This window comes from Aristolochia californica, unplaced genomic scaffold (genome assembly GCF_029961685.1).
Source record: "Aristolochia californica isolate CCGP_79_NKW_82.1479 unplaced genomic scaffold, dmAriCali1.0.hap1 SCAF_6, whole genome shotgun sequence".
Lineage (NCBI taxonomy): Eukaryota > Viridiplantae > Streptophyta > Magnoliopsida > Piperales > Aristolochiaceae > Aristolochia > Aristolochia californica.
In genome coordinates this window covers 27,264,205-27,282,768 of record NW_027182257.1, presented here as the reverse complement: position 1 = coordinate 27,282,768, position 18,564 = coordinate 27,264,205, and the positions used below count along the sequence as shown (strand labels likewise).

General features: G+C 43.1%; 1 pseudogene; it reads right to left on the bottom strand.

Annotated features, from left to right (window-relative positions):
* Positions 1–382: 382 nt before the first annotated feature.
* On the bottom strand, positions 383–1,177 carry LOC137935283 (aspartate carbamoyltransferase 2, chloroplastic-like; annotated as a pseudogene).
* Between the last annotated feature and the right edge of the window lie 17,387 nt (positions 1,178–18,564).

The window sequence follows — 18,564 nt, the reverse complement described above, 5'->3', positions numbered from 1 at the left end:
TTGGCAGTCCTTGCCATGTATGGCATCGCTATTTCTGTCAAAAGGACAGCAAGGATTGCTTCAACTGTCCCAGCTGCCCCAAGGCGATAACTATCAAGTCCCTTTGTTGAAGACAATGAATAAGCCTCTGAAAACCTTTGTGTAGAGCCCAACAACATTATTGTCCCTGAGACTGTCCAGATATTGATTTATGTTCTATCCACAGTATGAAAAAACATTCTCCACAGTATATTCTTCACCATTTCAAGAAAAAACCCAACTGCAAAGAAAAAAAATCACTATTTTCAGTGGTCTTTTTTGGTTGTCCAGCAGCAAGTTTTGTTGCACTGCCCCCCCTTTTCAACACTTGTTGATGGCTGGCTGGCAACAATATTTTTTTTCACTACAGCAGCTTTTGTCCTTGGATGTCTAGCAGCAATGGGTCATTGGCACAACAACACTGGTGTTGGTGGAAGAACCCATCAGCCACTCCCAAATAGAAAACATCATGGAATTCATCGCATTTAGCCGCCACTTCCATCATATATGTGCGTTCTTCTCACTCTATCCCCTTAGATGTCAGGTATTCCTTGATATCATCCTTCATCTTCACTACATCAGGAGCCACAAAGTAGAACTTCCCATCTTGGTACATCCCGAGCAGGTAAGATAATGAGCAAACAGTCCTGCCATTTGCCAGATCTCCCACTAAGGCAACACTAATGCCATCCAATTTTCCTATATCTCTTCTGATCGTATACACATCCAACAGAGCATGTGTAGGGTGCTGGCCTAGACCATCCCCACCAACAATAACAGGAATCCCTGCTGTTGATGCACCTCTTCTAGCTGCACCACTTTCAAAGTGCCTCATGACAATTATATAAGAGTATCCATCGACAGTTCTTATGGTATCTTCAAGTGTTTCTCCTTTTGTTGCTGAAGAAAATTCTTGTGCATTTTCTGTCGTTAAAACTTCTCCACCCAACCTTTTCATGGCCAACTCAAAGGACAATCTGGTCCTAGTTGAAGGCTCATAAAAGAGAGTGGCCATGAGATAACCCCTCAAAATTTGACAGTTGGAAGAATTTTTCTCTATCTTTTCCGTTTCCCATGCTACTTCAAATATTGCATAGAGAATATCTCTATCAAATTGTTGAGCCTCAATTACATCATCTAGTTGAAATTTTTCTCCCATAGGATAAGTTGTAATTCCAAAACCTGAGGAAAAGTATTATATTCCTTGACCAAGTGACATTCTTTCAGTTCGTTCTTCCAACCAGTCCATACATGGCAAGCCTCATTGGTGTGATGGAAATGGACTTCTATACAAAAATTTATGAACCAAAAAATGTTTAGATGGAAATCTGTTAGGATCTTCCCGAGCCATGGATCGAGTCACCCTTCTTTCCTCTCTTCCCTTCATATTGAATATTGATGCTGGAAGAGGATTCTTGTTTCTGGAACATGGAATGGTGCAATTCGGAATGGAATGATTGAGCTTTGAAGGAAGCTCAACCTGGACCTCAGAGGGAGAATCCGACTGGACCTTTGAGGGAGAATCCGACCAGTTTAATTCTAATTTTCTCAATGCTTGCTTTCATTCACCTTGACGTCCCCATAAATAGGGTTGAGGAAGGAGATACAAGTTAGACCCATGGGTCAACTAGTTCATGCCACATTACATCTAAACCAAACCAAACCAAATTGAATTACATGAAAAGGAAAATAACATAATTTAATTCCTACACCTGTTGATAACTCGTGATGCTATGGAATCCATAACATCACCCACCTCCTGGAGAAAGAGCTTGTCCTCAAGCTCGAAAGAGGGGTATAGGGCTCTGAAAGCTGCTAAGGGCTCCCATGTAGTGTCATTGGGGTCAGCATCAACCCATTGCACTAGTATCTCCCAATCGTCCTGAATGCGACGAGCCTACAACACCTACGCTGGAGTAGAAAGGACATGTCCATCATGTAGTGGTGGCAGAGGGGTGTGCAGCAAGGGAGAGTCACCCTGGAAGGCCTTCAGTTGGGAGACATGAAACACATAGTGGATCTTTGCCTCTGGTAGAAGCTGCAAGCGGTAGGTGATGGTGCCAATGCGGTCCATGACCGGAAAGGGACCATAATACTTCGAAGAGAGCTTGTGGCATTTGGAGGTTGTCAGTGAAAGTTGTCTGTAATGTTGGAGATGCAGCCATACATAATCTCCTGGAGAAAAGAATATTTCTCGGTGCTTCTTATCATAATATAATTTCATAGTACGATGGGCCTCCTCGAGATGAGTGCGCACCTCACTGAGCATGGCGTCCCTTTTTGCTAAAGCTTGGTCCAAAGTGGCTACCTTGGATGCACCTGGTTCATACGATAAAAGTCGAGGCGGATCTCTGCCATATACAACCTTGAATGGAGTAGTTCTGAGTGCGTTGTGGTAGGACGTGTTGTAACAGAATTCAGCCCAGGCGAGCCACTTAACCCACCATTTAGGTGAGTCCCCCATGAAACAATGAAGATACATCTCAATCATCCAGTTGACGACCTCGGTCTGTCCATCAGTCTACGGATGGTAGGCGGAAGAGAACACAAACATTGTACCTTTCAGCTTGAATAGTTCTTTCCAGAATGTACTGGTAAAGATGGCGTCTCTGTCACTGGTAATGGAGGTAGGCATCCCATGTAATCGTACAATATTATCCATGAATAGCTGAGCTACGTGAGTTGCTGTGTTAGGATGCACCAGAAGGAGGAAATGGCCATACTTTGAGAAACGATCAACCACTACAAATATAACAGATTTGCCAGACGAATAGGGAAGGCCATCAATGAAGTCCATGGAAATATCTAACCAGACATGGAACGGTAGCTAGATTTAATGATTCAGCTTTATTCTTTTGACAAATCTGACAAGCCACCACATAATCTGCTATATTGCGCTTCATACCCATCCAATAAAAGGCCCGATTGATCAGGAAATATTTTTTTGTCGGCCCTCATGTGTACTATCATGGAAAGAGGCTAGAATGTTGTGAATAAGTGGTGACGTGTGTTAGGATCCTCATGATCCATGGATCTTGTCACCCTCCTCTCTTCTCTTCCTTCCATTACCTTGCTTAACGTTGAGATGGAATGAGGGGTTGAAGGGAATTGAATTTCGGAAAGGAGAATTGGGGGAAAAACGAAAGAGAGCTTGAAGGAGCTCTTGACCTGTTTATCTAAATTACGTTAACTAAAGTGAACTCAATTGATAATCTTCATTACCCTAGCCATCCCCTTAAATAGGGTGGAAGACGTCCAAAACCCTAAAGACCTCTTGGGTCAATGGATCAAACCAATAAATGCTAAACCAACCCAAACCAAAGACAAAACCAAACCAAGAAACAATTACATGGAAATTGAAAAACACATTCATTAATTCCTACGCCTGTTGGTAACTCGTGATGCTATAGAGTCCATAACATCACCCCCCCTCCTGGAGAAAGAGTTTGCCCTCAAGCTCGAAGGAAGGATATAAAAGTCGAAATGCTGATAACGGCTCCCATGTGGTGTCACTGGGATCGGCATCTGCCCACTGGACTAGAATTTCCCAATCCCCTTGAATGTGGCGTGCTTTTATTACCTGAGCCGGAAGAGAAAGGACTCTGCCCTCATGTAGTGGCGGCAGTGGAGTGTGCAGAAGGGGCGAGTCACCCTGGAAGGGCTTCAATTGGGAGACGTGAAATACATTGTGGATCTTTGCTTCCGGTGGTAGCTGCAAGCGGTATGCCACGGGCCCAATTTGGTCCAATATCGGAAATGGACCATATTATTTTGGAGACAACTTATGGCGCTTGGCTGCAGTCAGGGACAGCTGGCGGTAGTGTTGAAGCTTTAACCACACATAGTCTCTAGGGCAATAAGATGCCTCCTGGTGCTTCTTATCATAAAAGTGTTTCATAGAGTGTTGGGCCGCCTGCAGATGTGTACGTACCTCAGTGAGCATAGCGTCTCGTTCAGCTAATGCTTGGTCCAAAGTGACGACTTTGGATGCCCCCGGTTCATATGGTAACAAATGAGATGGATCTCTGCCATAGACTACCCTGAAAGGAGTAGTACCCAGTGCTGTGTGGTAAGATGTGTTATAGCAAAATTCTGCCCATGAAAGCCATTTCACCCATCTTCTAGGTGCGTCTCCCACAAAACAACGAAGATACATTTCAATCGTGCGATTGACAACCTCTGTTTGGTCGTCCGTTTGTGGATGATAGGCAAACGAAAATGCCAATTGGGTGCCCTGTAATTTGAATAATTCCTTCCAAAAGAGACTGGTAAAAATGGCATCCCTGTCACTGATAATGGATGAGGGAACTCCATGTAATCGGACAATGTTGTCCATAAATAATTGAGCGACCTGAGCAGCAGTATATGGATGCGCCAAAGCAAGGAAGTGCCCATATTTTGAAAACCGATCAACGACGACGAATATCACCGATTTACCTAATGAAATAGGAAGACCAGCAATGAAGTCCATGGAAATATCAGACCAGATTTGAGATGGTAGTTGCAGAGGTTGTAGTAGGCCGGCTGGACTTAAAGATTCGGCCTTATTTCTTTGACAAATCTGACAAGCAGCTACATAATCAGCAATTGTGCTCTTCATGCCCTTCCAGTAAAAGTCCCAACTGATGCGGAAATATGTTTTCTGTCGACCCTCATGTGTGCTATCATGGATAGAGGACAGGATGGTGTGAAGAAGTGGGGATGTATTATGCAAAAAGATCCTGTTTTTGTAGAGAATGAGACGATCCTGAATCGTCCTATGAGGAGCAGTTGTCCCCTGTTGAATATCCTGATATAATGACTTGAGATCCGGATATTGATGTACTTCCTCACAAATAGAATCTAATAGTAGTGCACGTGGGTGACTGATAGCATAAATTTGAGTGGCGGATATATCCCGACGTGATAAGGCATCAGCCCCCAAATTCGAACTACCTGGCTTATAATGAACCATAAAATCGAGGCCCATGAGTTTAGTTAACCAATGCTGTTGTGGGGAAGTGGTGAGGCGCTGTTCAAGAAGATACTTGAGGCTGCAATGATCTGTACGAATGAGAAACGGTCTTTCCCAAAGATAAGGTCGCCAATGTTGGACAGCCTTGGCTAACCCAATCAATTCCCTCTCATATGCAGCTAACTTATGGTAGTGTTGTCCCAACTGACGGCTGAAATAAGCAATGGGATGTCCCAATTGTTGTAACACTGCCCCTATACCTCCCCCGGAGGCATCACATTCCACCACAAATTCTGCCTAAAAATCTTGTAATTGTAGGACTGGCGCTGAGGCTAAGGCCTCCTTTAACAGGTTAAAGGCCTATTCTGCTGAAGAAGACCAGTGGAAGGCATTTTTTTTAGCAGGTTGTTGAGTGGTGCTGCTATCTGGCCATAAGATTGGATAAATTTTCTATAATATCCCGCTAAGCTCAAAAATCCCTTTAATGTTGTAGTGGAGGTGGGAACCGGCCAATCTGTAACTGCCTGTATCTTGCTCTGGTCAACTTTCACGCCCACAACTGATATAACGTGGCCCAAATATGCCACCTTAGATATACCCATAGAACATTTTGATTTATTCAAAACCAAATGATGAGAGCGTAGAATGGTAAATACCTGGTGGAGGTGGTGGAGATGTTCTTCCCAATTTTTGCTATAGACCAGAATCTCATCAAAAAAGACTAACACATAGTGGCGCAGAAGTGATGAAAAGACCTCATTCATGAGGGCCTGAAAGGTGGATGGTGCATTGGAGAGACCGAAGGGCATGACGAGGAACTCGAAATGACCGTGATGTGTGCGGAAGGCAGTCTTCTCCACATCCGCCTGGTGAACTCGTATTTGATGATAGCCCGATTTCAAATCTAATTTGGTAAAAATTGTAGCACCATGTAACTCATCCAGCAACTCGTCCATGACTGGAATGGGAAACTTGTCCTTAACTGTGTGCAAGTTGAGTTGCCTATAGTCGACACAAAATCTCCAAGATTTATCTTTTTTACGTACAAGTAACATTGGTGAGGAGAAAGGAGATCAACTGGGCTGGATCACACCCTGAGCGAGCATATGCATGCACTGTCGTTCTATTTCATCTTTCTGGATATGCGGGTAACGATAAGGCCGCACCACTACTAGATCAGTTCCCAACTTTAAACGAATGCGGTGATCGCAATGACGCACTGGTGGTAGACCTATAGGGTCATTAAATAAATCCACAAATGATGTAAGTAAAGGAGCTAATTGATCATCACCCGTGTGTTGAATATGCAAAGTGTGAAGTGCGTTAAGGACCTGTGCGGCAATGCCTTGTAATGTAATCTGGCCCTGTGGTGCTGAAAATGTCATAGTCCGAGCCTGAAAGTCCCATAATATCGGTCCTAATAACTGGAGCCATTTGACCCCGAGCACCAAATCAAATCCAGCCAATGGAATGACTAGTAAATCTGCCTGAAAGGAATGCCCCTCAATGGTGAAAGGGGTGTTAGCACATAACTCCACGCTAGCAATTTTGGCCCCATTGGCCACTGAAACTGAGAGTCCCCTTTTTTGTTGAATTTCTAATCCCAATTGTTGCGCGGCTGGTTCACTGATAAAATTATGTGTGCTGCCGGAATCAACTAAAGCAAGTAGCATGAGATGATGTAACCTGGCCTTTACCTGCATGGTATTAGAACTACGCAGGCCATGCATGGCATGGAGGGAGAGCTCTGCTTCCTGTTGTACCTCTTCAACAATTTCATTTTCAAGAAGCTCTTCTGAATCTTCTTCCAACAATTCAATACTGAATAAACGTTTACAAGTATGTCCGGGCAGGAATTTTTCGTCACAATTAAAACATAGGCCCTTTGCCTTTCGAGAGTCCATTTCCTGTTTAGTCAAAAATTTATGTGGCATAGAGTGTGGAGGCACACTAGTAGCCTGATCTGCTCGGTTAGGGGCAGAGGACCCAAAACATGGACCAGATGCAGTACCATGTATTCTGTTTTGCCAAAATGGTTTTCTTTCTAAAGACTCTTTTAGAACTCTCTGTTTGTGCTCCACAGCCCTGGCATAATTCATTGTTGAGTCCAAATTTGTTGGACCCAGTAATTCCACTTCCAATCTGACTGCCTCTGTCAATCCAGCATTAAAAATTTGAACATGTAGGTGAGGAGGAACAAATTCACTAGCTCTGGCCAACCTTTCTTGGAACGTTTTTTGGTAAACTTCTAAGGTGCTGGTCTGTTTGTAGTTGATCAATTCCCCCACTGGGTTGCTGCTAGCTGGAGGTCCGAACCTTAACTGGCAAGCATGTTTAATGTGCAGCCAATCCTGAATGGAATGGACATTTCGGTAGTGATGGAACCACATGAGCACTTCATCGAGCATGTGGTAAGCGGCCAAAGCAACCTTGTCCATTTCCACCGTTTGTTGATGATAAAAGAATTGTTCACATTTCGTGAACCACAGTAAAGGATCTTTAGAGCCATCATATGTAGGAAAGTTAAGTTTAAAGTACTTGGGAACCGTTGATAGTGCTTGTGTGTGAGTGGTCATTGAACCCATTGGTAGGCGTAGGGTTGGATTTGGTGGTGGCGTGAATTGTTGGTGGGGAACTGGTTGTGGTTGAAAATTGGTTGTTGGTGGTGGCGTTGGTGCTTGAAGTGCAGCAAGTTGTCGGAGGATGGATTGTAGAGATGATTCCAGAGTTTGTAAGGTAGTATTGATGTGAGAAATTGCAGTACCTTGAAGTGTGGATCGTTGTTGAAGTTCTGAAAGGACTTGACGTATGTCCTCTGGAGAAGAGGAATCACCGAGGGTGGACCTGTCTGATACCATGTTGTTAGGATCCTCATGATCCATGGATCTTGTCACCCTCCTCTCTTCTCTTCCTTCCATTACCTTTCTTGACGTTGAGATGGAATGAGGGGTTGAAGGGAATTGAATTTCGGAAAGGAGAATTGGGGGAAAATCGGAAGAGAGCTTGAAGGAGATCTTGACCTGTTTATCTAAATTATGTTAACTAAAGTGAACTCAATTGATAATCTTCATTTCCCTAGTCGTCCCCTTAAATAGGGTGGAGGACGTCCAAAACCCTAAAGACCTCTTGGGTCAATGGTTCAAACCAATAAATGCTAAACCAACCCAAACCAAAGACAAAACCAAACCAAGAAACAATTACATGGAAATTGAAAAACACATTCATTAATTCCTACGCCTGTTGGTAACTCGTGATGCTATAGAGTCCATAACAACGTGTGGTGCAGAAAAATCTGGTTTTTGAATAGGATAAGATGATCCTGGATCGTCCAATGTTTCTCTGATGCCCCCTGCTGAATCTCATGATATAATTTAATAAGTTCCAGATACTGTTGTGTCTCCTCCCTAATAGAATCCAACAAGAGAGCTCTGGGATGACTGATAGCATGTAAGTGCAGCCCTAGAATGTCTAGGTCAGATAAAGCATCAGCCCCCACATTCAATCGCCTAGGTTAACACTCCACGGTAAAGTCAAACCCCATCAGTTTACTTAACCAGTGCTACTGAGGGGAGGTGGTGAGGCGCTGCTCAAGAAGATACTTGAGGCTACAATGATCGGTGCAAATCAGAAATGGGCGCCCCCAGAGATAAGGCCACCAATGCTGTATTGCCTTAGCTAAACCGATCAATTCCCTCTCATAAGCTGCTAACTTGTGATGGTGTTGGCCAAGATGGCGGCTAAAATAAGTGATTGGGTGTCCTTGTTGTTGTAACATTGTACCGATACCGTCGCCTGAAGCATCACATTCCACCACAAATAACTCATCAAAGTCCGGTGGTTGTAAAACCGGTGCTGATGATAAGGCTTCATTCAACTGCTGAAAGGAATGAGCCGCTGTCACGGACCAGGTGAATGCATTTTTCTTGAGTACGTTGTTGAGCGGGGCGGCAATCTGGCCATTGTTGCGGATAAATTTCCTGTAACACCCAGCAAGGCCCAAAAATCTCCTTAACGTTGTAATGGAGGTGGGAGGAGGCCAATCGGTGACGGCCTGAATCTTACTCCGGTCAACCTTCACCCCAACTGCTGAAATAATGTGGCCCAAGTATGCCACATGGGCGGTGCCCATAGAACATTTGGATTTATTTAAAACCAAATGGTGGGAGCGGAGAAGAGTAAATACCTGGTGAAGGTGCTGAAGATGTTCATCCCAAATTTTTCTATGCACCAATATATCATCAAAAAATACCAAAACATATTTCCGCAAGAGAGAGGAAAATACCTCATTCATGAGGGCCTGGAATGTGGAAGGCGCATTGGAGACACCAAATGGCATCATGAGGAACTCGAAATGACCGTGGTGAGTGCAAAACGTTGTCTGCTCCACATCTGAAGGATGAACGTGGATCTGATGATAGCCAGACTTCAAGTCCAACTTGGTCAAGATAGTGGCACCGTGTAACTCATCTAGCAACTCATCCACCACTGGGATTGGAAATTTATCTTTAATTGTGTGAGTGTTGAGTTGCATGTAGTCCACACAAAACCTCCATGACTTATCATGCTTTCTGACCAGTAATACCAGGGACGAGAAAGGAGACCTGCTTGGCTGAATAATTCCCAGGGTCAGCACATTTTGGCACTGCCTCTCAATTTCATCCTTCTATAGGTGGAGGTAACAGTAAGGTCAAATGTTATGGACTCAATAAGACTGAGTCATCTACTTTACTTTTATTATTTATGTTGCTTTTAATTTCGAATTTTATTTATTTGTAATAAGACTTAAAGGTAGGGGTAGAATTGGGTTTTATAACCCTAACCTATGTTGATGTTAATTACCCTATTTAAGGGGTAAGGAAGGAGAAATAAAGCAAGTTCGGAATTAGCATAAACTAGGGTAATTTAGGTTCCTTCTAGGCTCTCTATTCTAGGGTTCTTGGTGTGAACTCTCTTGGGGGTTTGCTGCATCCATTGGGGAGTCTTTGAGGAGATCTTGGAAGGAAAAGGAAGAGGAATTACCTTTCTCTTTCCAGCTGCAAGAGAAGGTCATCTCTTCCACGAAAAATCCAGAAAAGGAGAGGTCTTGACGTCAGTCTACCCAGGAAGGAGGACGGGTTCTTGTTGCTGGTTGGGAGTTCCGAATTCTGGGCAGAGGAGTTCCGAATTTTGGGCTGAAGAGGAGTTCCGAATTTGAGCTGAGGAGGAGTTCCGAATTCTGGGTAGAGGAGTTCCGAATTTTGGGCTGAAGAGGAGTTCCGAATCTGAGCTGAGGAGGAGTTCCGAATTCATTCAAAGAGGTAACTTGAGATTCTATTTTCTTAAGTACAGCAGGTTAGAATTTTGTTTTAATTTACCTGCGTGATTAGTGGTTAAATCCATACGTTAGACAAAAGGGATTCTGTTTTCAACCTACCTGCGTGAACAGTGGTTGGAGACGAGATTCTTGGTTCCTTACAGTGTTTAAAAACCTTGTAACGTGCTGGATTCATCAGTATCTCGCCGAGTTACTAGATCCATGGCTAGGGACCATAACAACTAATGTATCAGAGCAGGGTAACCCGGTAGAGAGAAGCACCAATGAATACTTTGAATTGCTTGAAAGAAAATTTGATACTGTCCTAGAGAGGTTCTCAAAAATTGATATCGATATGGAGACCTTGAAGGGAAGGATGGATAGCATGGAGAATGGTCTAACTACTGGCAAGAAATTTGCTGCATTGGAGGAAAAGTTCACTCTCAGTTTGGAAACCTTGAAAGGAAGGATGGATAACATGGAGACTGGTCTGAGCACTAGCAAAAACCCAATTCCGGGAGACCATTCGCAGATAAGAGGGGGAGATGAGTTTACTAGACACACGAGTTTCTCGGGTCAGCAAGGACCCTTCATTCCGGGGGGACACCTCAACCAGGGGGGAGGGACTGTACCCCTCATTCCAGATTAGAGAGGAGGGGACCATTCGTATAACAGAGGGGGAGATGAATTTCCAAGGCGCACGAGTTTCTTAGGACAGCAAGGACCCCTCATTCCGGGGGGACACTTCTACCAGGGGGGAGGCACTGTTCCGAGGTATACTAAAATGGAATTCCCTACTTATAATGGGTCAGAATACCCTTTGATATGGTTGTATCGATGCGAAAATAATTTTAGCCATCTCAGCACTTGTCAATTTTTTTATATAAGGAGTTGTAGGATGACTAGATCTCATATCCCTTGTCAATGTAATACCCGGGTTGTTTCTCGAAGGAATGCGCTCCCCTAACCCTGGAGGTCATCTGTGTTGTGCTTGCTGTCGCAATTCTAAAGCACGAGCTATATTCATAGCGCTAGATAAGTCAACAGGTGCATAGAGCTCCACCTCAAGCTTTAAGGCCTCCGTCAGTCCTGCTGTAAATAGCGCAACTTGTTGATCCACTTGTACCATACTGCTGGCTCGTGCTAATTTTTCCTGGAACAATATTTGATATTGCTCCACGGCCCCAGTTTGGCGTAGTAAAACCAAATCTCCCAAAGGGTTACTGTAAGCCGAAGGACCAAAACAGAGAGAACATAGTCGCTTAAATTCATCCCAATCTACCACCTCGCTATCAACCTCAACTACCTGGTACCAAAGTTGTGCTTCCCCTAGTAAGTGGAAAACAGCTACATTGACTCGGTCATAGGTTAGGACTCGTTGATGGCTAAAATTTTTTTTGAATTGATACAATCATATCAAAGGGTCTTCTGACCCATTATAAGTAGGGAATTCCATTTTAGTATACCTCAGAACAGTGCCTCCCCCCTGGTAGAAGTGTCCCCCCGGAATGAGGGGTCCTTGCTGTCCTGAGAAACTCGTGCACCTCGGAAATTCATCTCCCCCTCTGTTATACGAATGGTCCCCTCCTCTCTAATCTGGAATGAGGGGTACAGTCCCTCCCCCCTGGTTGAGGTGTCCTCCCGGAATGAAGGGTCCTTGCTGACCCGAGAAACTCGTGTGTCTAGTAAACTCATCTCCCCCTCTCATCTGCGAATGGTCTCCCGGAATTGGGTTTTTGCCAGTGCTCAGACCAGTCTCCATGTTATCCATCCTTCCTTTCAAGGTTTCCAAACTGAGAGTGAACTTTTCCTCCAATGCAGCAAATTTCTTGCCAGTAGTTAGACCATTCTCCATGTTATCCATCCTTCCCTTCAAGGTCTCCATATCGATATCAATTTTTGAGAACCTCTCTAGGACAGTATCAAATTTTCTTTCAAGCAATTCAAAGTATTCATTGGTGCTTCTCTCTGCCGGGTTACCCTGCTCTGATACCAAGTTGTTATGGTCCCTAGCCATGGATCTAGTAACTCGGCAAGATACTGATGAATCCAGCACGTTACAAGGTTTTTAAACACTGTAAGGAACCAAGAATCTCGTCTCCAACCACTGTTCACACAGGTAGGTTGAAAACAGAATCCCTTTTGTCTAACGTATGGATTTAACCACTAATCATGCAGGTAAATTAAAACAGAATTCTAACCTGCTGTACTTAAGAAAATAGAATCTCAAGTTACCTCTTTGAATGAATTCGGAACTCCTCCTTAGCTCAGATTCGGAACTCCTCTTCAGCCCAAAATTCGGAACTCCTCCTCAGCACCAAATTCGGAACTCCTCTACCCAGAATTCGGAACTCCTCCCCAGCTCAGATTCAGAACTCCTCTTCAGCCCAAAATTCGGAACTCCTCTGCCCAGAATTCGGAACTCCCAACCAGCAACAAGAACCCGTCCTCCTTCCTGGGTAGACTCACGTCAAGACCTCTTCTTTTTTGGATTTTTCATGGAAGAGATGACCTTCTCTTGCAGCTGGAAAGAGAAAGGTAATTCCTCTTCCTTTTCCTTCCAAGATCTCCTCAAAGACTCCGCAATGGATGCAGCAAACCCCCAAGAGAGTTCACACCAAGAACCCTAGAATAGATAGCCTAGAAGGAACCTAAATTACCCTAGTTTATGCTAATTCCGAACTTGCTTTATTTCTCCATCCTTACCCCTTAAATAGGGTAATTAACATCAACATAGGTTAGGGTTATAAAACCCAATTCTACCCCTACCTTTAAGTCTTATTACAAATCAATAAAATTCGAAATTAAAAGCAACATAAATAATAAAAGTAAAGTAGATGACTCAGTCTTATTGAGTCCATAACATCAAACCACCACAGGTTCAGTTCCCATCTTCAATCGGATGCGGTGATCACTGTGGCGAATAGGTGGAAGAGTAGTAGGTTCATGAAATATATCATCAAAGTCTGTAAGTAATTGAGATAACTTACAGTTGTCGGTGCTCTGGACCCGAACGGCCTGAAGTGCGCAGGGCACTGGTGCCTCGGTGCCATGCAATGTGATCTGACGCTTTTCCTCTGTGAAGATCATGGTCAGAGCCTAAAAGTCCCACAAAATAGGCCCCAATAGTTGGATCCATTTAACTCCAAGTACCAAATCAAATCCTGCCAGTGGAATCACTAGGAAGTCTGCAATAAAAGAGTGCCCCTAAATATCAAAGTGGGTGGTTGTAGATATTCCCACACTGGCAATTTTGGCCCCATTGGCTACTGAGATGGAGAGGCCTGTCTGCTGCTGGATTACTAACCCAAGTTGTTCCGCCGCTGGCTACTTGCATAGTGTTAGAATTATGCAGGCCAGTCATGGCATGAAGTGAAATCTCTAGACCCTCTTGTTCTGTCTCCGTAATGTCTTCCTCTGGTAGTATGTCCTCACAATCTCCCCACAAAACCACATTGAATAATTTTTTGCATATGTGACCTTGGACATACTGGTCATCACAGCAAAAACAAAGGCCCTTGGCCTTTCTCTATTCCATCTCCTATCTATTCAATTTTTTGAAGTAAGGGGCTGATGGCATAGAGTTTGAACTTTTTGTACGCGGTGCTGCACTGGCTCTAGAACGTGGAGGCCCTGAATGGGGTGCTGGTGCAATGGCATTGTGCCTGATTGGCCAAACTGGTTTTTTGACCAGTGATTCCTTCAGAACTCGCTGCTTATGCTCAATTGCCCTGGCCAAATTCATAGCATGGTCCAATTCTGTAGGACCATGTAATTTGACTTCCAAACACAAAGCTTCTATCAAACCAGCAGTAAATATGTGAACTTACTGGGAGGGCCTGACAAACTCACTAGCGTGGGCCAAACGTTCCTGGAAGGTCTTTTGGTACACCTTCAGTGACCCAGTCTGTTTATAATTGATCAATTCTCCCAACGAATTGCTAGTAGCTGGAGGACCAAACCTCATCATGCAAGATTGTCTAAAGATCGCCCAATCCTGAACCAAATGGTCATTTCGGAATTGGTGGTACCATAGGAGCTCTTCATCGAGCATGTGGTATGTGGCCAAATGAACCTTGTCATCTGCCGATGTTTTTTTATGAGAAAAGAACTGGTCACACTTGGTTAACCAAATCAAGGGGTCCTTAGACCCATCACATGTAGGAAAGTCCAGTTTGAAATACCTGGGAACCGAATTTGGTCCCTGTGCAGAAGGTCCCATAGGGGGATGGTTTTGGCGCAGTGGTGGCCGGTACTGATGGTGGTCGGCCGGCGGAGAGTAAGTTGCCGGCGGCGGCGCTCGAAGGCCACTGTCTTCTTGTCGCCGGTGGATGGCTTGGATTTCTGTGTCCATTGATTTGAAAGCCTCACATAGGTTAGATGTGGTCTGACGCACTTCGTCAAGGGATTGAGCTTGAACCTCTGTCCTCTGACAATTGTCCTCAAGTAATTGCCGCAAATCCTCAGGGGAAGAGGAATCCCCAAGTGTGGACCTGTCTGATACCAAGATGTTAGGATCTTCCTGAGCCATGGATCGAGTCACCCTTCTTTCCTCTCTTCCCTCCATATTGAATATTGACGCTGGAAGAGGATTCTTGTTTCTGGAATGTGGAATGGTGGAATTCGGAATGGAATGATTGAGCTTTGAAGGAAGCTCGACCTAGACCTCAGAGGGAGAATCCGACCTGGACCTCTGAGGGAGAATCCGACCTGTTTAATTCTAATTTTCCAAATACTTGCTTTCATTCACCTTGACGTCCCCATAAATAGGGTTGAGGACGGAGATACAAGTTAGACCCATGGGTCAATTGGTTCATGCCACATTACATCTAAACCAAACCAAACCAAATTGAATTACATGACAAGCAAAATAACATAATTCCTATGCCTGTTGATAACTCGTGATGCTATGGAGTCCATAACAAAATCTTGCATAAGCAAATGAAGTGGCTGGATGACACTTTGTTATGGTGCCCCTTGCATAACCCATAATCATGGAATTCCATGACACTAAATCTCTAACAAGCTTGTTGTCAAAAACCTGATTTGCTAAATCTACTCTTCCCAAAAAACATCAAACACTTACTATAGGATTCCAGTACTCCACCTTTGTTTCAACAATTTCATCAAGCACATTAATTGCCTCGAGAATAATTCCACGATAAAAAAAATGCAAGTGCAAATTCCATGGCACCTATGACTGAAAACCTACCAAGCACAAGTATGCCTCTTCTCCTCATTGCAAAGTAAACATCAGAAGCTACATAATGACCACCTTGCTGCAAAAAAAACTAATAGCATCATTATACAACCAACCAAGTTTCTCAAAGCTAAATATTCATTCCGATGAAGCAACTCGAAGAGACCCACTTCACCACTTTCATTAAATGTGGCATCCATCAATTTCATATAAATAAAATCATGCAGTAGCAACCCATTTTTGTTTTAGTTCAAAAGATAGGGCAGCTGCCATTTCCACCATACCTTCTCTACAGAGCACTCCAATGATGAAGTTAGAACCAGTAGCACCAGGCAATCCCTACGAAGTCTTTTTGTACTCATCAAATATCTCCTCTGAATTAGTGCCACCCCGGCTAACTACTGGAGCCCTTTTCTACACTGTAATAGCAGCAGCCATTGGACAATTCGTCCTATTGTCCAACCCAACCACAAAAAACTAATGCATCCACAAGACCATTCCCAGCACACCCAAAAAAATTTTATCTCTCATTTTTCCCACGTTAGCTACCTTCTCATATTCAGAAATCCCACTGAATTGAAACATTGCCACAAACAGTGCCCGAGTAGCAAATATGAAACCCAAAAAATTAAACCCCACAATTTCAATTTGACAACGAACATACGCACAAGTAATGTGCGCATCAACAGAAAAAAAATCCCCCCAAAAAAAAATTTAGCATTCCCAGAATTCCAAAAAAAAATCCCCTCTTCCGTTTCAAACCCAAAATTTGGGATTCTGTAAAATTGTCTCTGTTTCTCAGCTTAACGGAACAATATCAACGCCATTGGAGAGGAATTTTGTAAAACATAAAGCAATTTGAGAAAAGAGAAGATGAAATTTGGAGAAATTCATCGCTGGAGTTTACCCCAAATTTTTTGGACGTTCATTTTCCACTGTGTTGTTGAGACCGAGAGTGAGGTTGAGAGGGAGAGTGAGAGTCTGGAAGCCAAAGCCCACCAGATTTGCTTCCGACGGTGCCAACGGAGCCTCCTCTTTTTTCGATGGCAAATAGCAACCCTTTGGGGTTTCGTTGCGAAAGCTTTTCCGAGACAGAGAACTCTTGGAGTTTATGTGTCTTCTATTCTAGGAGACGTATGGCATCCCATGATTAGGGGTTCGATGCAGAACCCAATTCAGGATTTTCCAACAAAGCTTGTACTGAATACCCTTTCGATTTCAGAATTTTCGAGTCCCCATCGTCTGATTTTCATGCCCGGGATGACTCTGGAAAGTTTTGTGTCTCCTGTTCTGGGAGCGTTTTTGTCCCATGAGAAAGGTTTGCTGCTTGCGGTGAGAAGGGTCCCTGCATGGGACTTTTGGTCTGCATCCTTTCTCTCGATGGCCCCTTCATGCATCGCTGCCATTTGTATTTCTCTTTCGAGTTTGTCGAGTTTCTGCTTCAGAATTGGCAATGGTTCAAACTGCTACATGATTTGATCAATTTTTCTGTTAGTCTCTGCCTGTGCCTGCTGACCTCTGAGCACCACTTCCCTGAACTCATTGATGTTGTTCTCCACTGTGTTACCCTACTCTGAGACCAAGTTGATACGGTCCTGGATCTGACACATCGTAGGGAGGAAGAAGAGAAAGACAAAAATTAAGCCAAAGGGAAGCTTGAAGACCCTAAATTCTTTGAGGAGAACGCACATCCCTAAGCTCATTAGGGAGAACTCACCCTTGTTTACTCTAAATAAATGTTTGTCTTTCTCATTACTCTTACCCTTTAAATAGGGTTCACTCTTACAAGGTTTAAAATAAAATATAACAAAAACACCCCTATAAATAAAATAATCCAAAAATGCCCCTGTGGTGTATTAATTCTTTAACTGAATTAAAATAAAATAAATTAAAAAAATAATTAAAATAATAATTTTATTGCGTGCATAATAGTTCGATTCTTGTTACATATGGGTAACTAAATTCATATAACAAACCAAAAAAAATAATATTTGATCAATCATGTAATTTTGCTACAAGATTAACAAGACTACAATATCTTTTTAGTCATACAAAATAGATCTTCACAATGTTTATGAAGATTTTCTTGCCTTGACATGAATCAAGAATTCAAGAAGAGGGAAAAATTGAAACCGTAAAGAGAGAATATGAAAAAAAAAAAAGATTTTACCTATCTCTTCGTGGCAAAACTCCTTCTATATACAACTTCATGAATGGATGACATAATTACTTGAATAGGGATCCTAACCTCCAAGCTCTGATACCATGTAGAAGTTAGGACCCCATGAGAATGACTCTAGGTTAACGTGGAAGAAGGAGAGAAGAGAGACAAGAGGGAGAAAGGAGAAGGATGTTAGAGAGGAGAGTTTGGATTAAGGGAAGGAGAGAATGCGTCAAGGGAGAAGAGAGGGTGGTTGGACGTTTTCTCAAAAAGATGAGAAGGCTTGACTGCTTTACCTCATAGCCAATGCTCTTATTTATATTGTTACAAAGCCCTTAGGGTTATAACTCAATAGATTAAAAGACATACTAAGACAATTTATTTACATCTTCATGTCATCCTTATGGAACATACCATAAATAACCACTTTGCCACTCCTTTGATGTGTGTGCTTCTAACCTTGAGCTTGTGGGCTTGAGCCCATCTTCCAACACTTACCTTAAGGTCAGCCTCGTTGCTAAAGGGTACACTCAATATTATGGACTGGATTATGAGGAGACCTTTTCTCCTAATGCCAAGTTAAATTTGGTATGTATCTTGTTATCACTTGCCACTAACTCTTCATGGCTCGTCTATAAACTCAATGCAAAAAATGCTTTCTTAAATAGTGACATTCGCAAGAAAATTTATATGATTTATCCACCTGGTTATGTGGTTGAGGGGGAGTCTGTATGCCACTTAAAAATGTCTTTATATGGGCATAAACAGTTTCCTCATGCCTGGTTTTATAAATATAGCCAAGCACTACTACGGTTTGGATTTCGTTGGTGCTCTATAGATCATTCGATATTTATTAAAGATACCTTGAAAGGGAAGGTATTATTGGCTATGTAAGTTGATGATATTGTCTTAACTGGAAATGATGTGAAAAGCATATA